This window comes from Penaeus vannamei, chromosome 4 (genome assembly GCF_042767895.1).
Source record: "Penaeus vannamei isolate JL-2024 chromosome 4, ASM4276789v1, whole genome shotgun sequence".
NCBI lineage: Eukaryota > Metazoa > Arthropoda > Malacostraca > Decapoda > Penaeidae > Penaeus > Penaeus vannamei.
Window position 1 is genome coordinate 40083568 of NC_091552.1, and position 5000 is coordinate 40088567.

Consider the following 5000-nt stretch of genomic DNA (forward strand, 5'->3'; position numbering starts at 1 on the left):
CGGCCATACAAAGGTCAAAAGGGGATGAGGCCAAGGTCATGTAATTATGTCATCCTTGGTTTGTTTTCCTCCTGTTGATGCCTTGCACGAAGGAATCTCCAACGTTGATGTGCCTGTCCATGCTTCCTAGTTTATGTGATATATGGTATCAATTTGTCTCTCTTGATATATAGTGCGTCGACAAAGGGTTAAATGTGTACCAGGAACCTCATATGTTGTAAGGATGGGCGTTGGATTCCTCGATGTCATTTCACTCGTAGGGCCAAATGTGTTGCTGGGCACCGCATGGCATATTCAAAATGACTCATGGTACTTGCAGGGTGTTACCAAACCGGGCATGTGAACGAGGTGAGATTTTCAGAAAGGAGAGATACATTTGCTTAAAGATAAGATTTGAAGATTGTGATTATTTATGAGGATTATTTCTTTTTCTTACTGGAATGAAGGGGAAAGTGTCAGCTCCATCATTAACAGTTCTGCAGATTACATTTCATTCACTTTGTTTGTCCATGCATTAGTTACGTGAAAGCATTATCAAGTATAGAAAAATAGCCTTCTGTTCCGCATTATTCCTCTACGGTTGTTACTTCACAGGCTGTTCCAGTTACTGTCCATGTAATTCGTAGGCAAAGTCACCCGCGGGTATCAGGTGAGGAACAAGTAAAATCAAGGAATTAGAACCTCGTGTGTACTGCAGTGTGTGCGGTCTTGTGCTTTTGAAAAGCCATGTTTCGCAGGTCAAGTAGTGCTTGTAGTCACTCATGTTTTCCTTCTCGTCTGTTATGTTTTGCGTTGCAATGTGCATGGTGATACGTATATGTTCATTTTCTATATGCATGATGGCATATGCATAAGCACCCACCAGCATTTATCCACACACACACACACACACACACACACACACACACACACACACACACACACACACACACACACACACACACACACACACACACACACACACACACACACACACACACACACACACACACACACACGCACACACACACACATTATTACTATTATTAACAGAAACGTTCATGCTCGTAAATATTTTGGTAGATCTGACAGCCCAGTGTCCTGTATAACCGCCTAGCATCTATAATTGCAGCAACACGCCTCGCCTTGCACTGAATGTAGTGGCTTTTCTTAATTTCAGGCTTCCGATACTTGACCGTCATCAGTCATTCAGGTAACTCTACTTACTTTGCTTCCTGAATCCCTTAATATTTTATGATAAAGGATCCGTTAGCTTCGAATCAGCGCCATTTTCAGACCAACCAGTCACCCTTGTGCCAAGATCATTCTTTCGTGGCCCCGCTGGCCCCGTGGCACGTGGCGCTGTCATGTCACGACACCCCTCTTGAGCTACATTGCCCTCCACGATCTTCAGGCGACCCGTGACACATAGATGTGGTAGACTAAACATTACATCTGGTAGGCAGTTCTGGCACGGTTCTTCTCTCGTCTCTTTTTGTCTGTACCACAGCATTCCTATCAGCGAGTTATCGAAGAAACAATGGAACAGGAGAGACAGAACAGAGAAACATTGTTGCTTGAACTTAGATTACAACTTTTTGAAATCAAGAAGCCTTATTGGGACTAATGCAACGCACATTTTATTTATTTTTTCACATTCCCTGTCCTCTGCTGTCTAATCCTCATGAGCCCTGTCCCAAACCATCTTTTTTTCTTCTTCTTCATGGTATCAGTGTTGGCACGGTAGTCTTTCCTGCCGACTTAACTACCCGAATTTTTTAGTTTTCATTCGAGAGTAGGTCTACACTGCACACCATACCCCTTCCACTCGTTTGCAAGATGCTTTGACGACTCTGCATTCACTTGGGCTTGTTTAAGGGAGTATATTTCTATACACACACACGCACGCACACACACACGTACTCAAACACACACACACACACACACACACACACACACACACACACACACACACACACACACACACATATATATATATATATATATATATATATATATATATATATATATATATATATATAAGATGGTAGTGCTACAGATACTCTGATTTTGAAATCTACCTTGTTAGCAGACTTTTAATTCAAAACAGAGTTTTAATTCATTTGTTTTCAGGTCCTCTGAAATCAAGTATCTGTTATCAGAATTAGATGAATATGGTGAAGTAAACTCTAATGGCTTGTTTCCTTTGATTTTAAAAAGACTAAATGGTCAATTAGTTCCTAAATTAGCCGAAATAGGCCTTTTAGTTCGTAAAGGGTCATTTTATCCAAGGTTTTTAAATGTTTGCTGGTCAAACGTCTCTGTACATTTGAGACTGTTTCTTCCGGAGACTCAATTTGGATTTAGAAAGGGATTCGTCTGCAATGATGCATTGCTGGTGATGCATGATATGAATTCTGCTTCAGATAAGGGTCATGAATCAAGGCTTTTAGTGTAGCTTTTGACACTTAAACACAAGGGTTTATATTTTGTTGCAGTCTGTTGGTGTTGGTGGTTAAATTTTAAGTATTCGAACTGAATTCTTAACTGATATGCTGCAGCGTGTTCATGGTGATGGTAGTTTTAGCTCGTATTCCCGTGTGTGCGTGTGTATAAATACACACACGCACACACATATAGATATAGGTATAGATATAAAGATATTATATATATTCATAGATAGATATATGCATATATACATATACGTGTGTGTATGTGTATACATATATATACACTGACCTTGCACAAAGCTAGTGGAGCAATGTTTTAAACAGGGAATATTTGCATGGTAAAGTTACAAACAGTTTGACGCTTTCAAAGGTCAGCGCGGCCGCCCAGTATATTTCTCTTTTTGTTAGTCACTGAACAACTATGAACATATAAAGCCAAAAAGCGTAAATTAATAGATAAGATTGAACATGGATAAACGTATATTTAGCTCTATTTTCATCACTCAATTATCAAACATTTTTCTTTACATCTATACCATCTATGAATATAAAATAAACAGAAAAAACAACATATTTCGGGGTTTCCCTGAACCGTTAATGCGAATGTGAGCTCAACGGTAAATAATCAGTTTCAAACATTTTTCAACTTTTGTCGTGAAAGTTGGTGCCTTGAAGCAATGTTAAATATAGATATTTACACACCAAAGTCGGCAGGCTGCAACTAGTGAGATTGCGTTTGATCGCAAAGTAGGACTGTGTCATTTACGTATTCGCTAAAATACTCCAAATTATTCTGTACTTGGATAGATATTGTTGTTTATTATATTTTCTTTAGATAATATTAAATCTCACTGTCATACCATCGATTTAATGCAGCTGGTGATAAAGATGCCGAGGGAAAGTATAATCATAAATGCATCTGAATGATAATCTAAAAAAAAAAGCATTGTACTTAATATATTTTATGTAATTATTACTCAGCCAAGATATTTCAGTGCTCACGCACAGACCCAACGATTGATACAGAGGCGGATTCGTCCTTTAATGATGAACTGAATCTTCGAATCTGTCTTTATACAAAAAGTGCGGATTTTAGCTGATGTTCGAAACGAGATTCGAAACAGGCTCGGCGAGATTTCTGACCGCGATTGGACCCTTTGAGTAACACCGAGTCTTCTACAGCTCCCACAGTGCAGCTCAACCCAACCCCCAGCATTTATCAGCTTTGGTGGCGCTCCAGTAAGGACAGCTTGCCGGAATATATACAACATTCAAATACCTCCTTAAAGAAATACATGATCACTATAACAACAACTCAAACTCCGTTGACAGAAGTAGTGTTAATCATGGTTCAGTGATGAATAGCTGCTCATTGTTCCACAGAATGAATTATATGTAAGTAAAGATATTACTCTAATACTAATATACAAAATATCATATGAAATAGTCAGTATCTTAACTCATAACTGTGATTTCTACATTTATTTTGTTATTATCTATTTTTATTAATATTTTGTTCGTTATGTATTTGTATGAACTTTCATTTACATGTATCACTACAATACTGTTATAAATCTACGTTAAAGGAACCTATTCGACTCTCAAAGGCTCAAATGTATCTCTGTACATTATAACCAAAATGTAATTGCTGTGCGGTTTAATAAACATCTAAGTCTGACTCTAGTGCTGATTCTAAATCTCTCTCTCTCTCTCTCTCTCTCTCTCTCTCTCTCTCTCTCTCTCTCTCTCTCTCTCTCTCTCTCTCTCTCTCTCTTTCTCTTTCTCACCATATATATATATATATATATATATATATATATATATATATATATATATATATATATTATATATATATACATATTATATATATATACATATATATACACATATTTATACATATGTATTCATATATACATATATATGCATACTTATATATGTATATAAATATGCTGATGTACACACACACACACACACACACACACACACACACACACACACACACACACACACACACACACACATATATATATATATATATATATATATATATATATATATATATATATATAATATACATATATATATATATATGTGCATACATATGTGTGTGTGTGTATATATATATATATATATATATATATATATATATATATATATATATATATGCATATATGCATATATGCATATGCATATATATGTAAATACATATTTACATATATATATACGTATATATATGAATTAATACATATACATATATACATATATACATATACATATATATAAGTATATATATATATATATATATGTGTGTGTGTGTGTGTGTGTGTGTGTGTGTGTGTGTGTGTGTGTGTGTGTGTGTGTGTGTGTGTAGGTATGTATGTCTCTGTATGTATGCGTGTGTGGGTATCTATCTATCTATCTATCTATATATATATATATATATATATATGTATGTATGTATGTATATGTATGCACGTATCTTGATATTAAATGTGAGTGGTCCAGTTACTCAACTCTCCCAGAATTGCAATGAGCCTTTTTCCCTAACATTTACGGTACGAGAAGTATTCC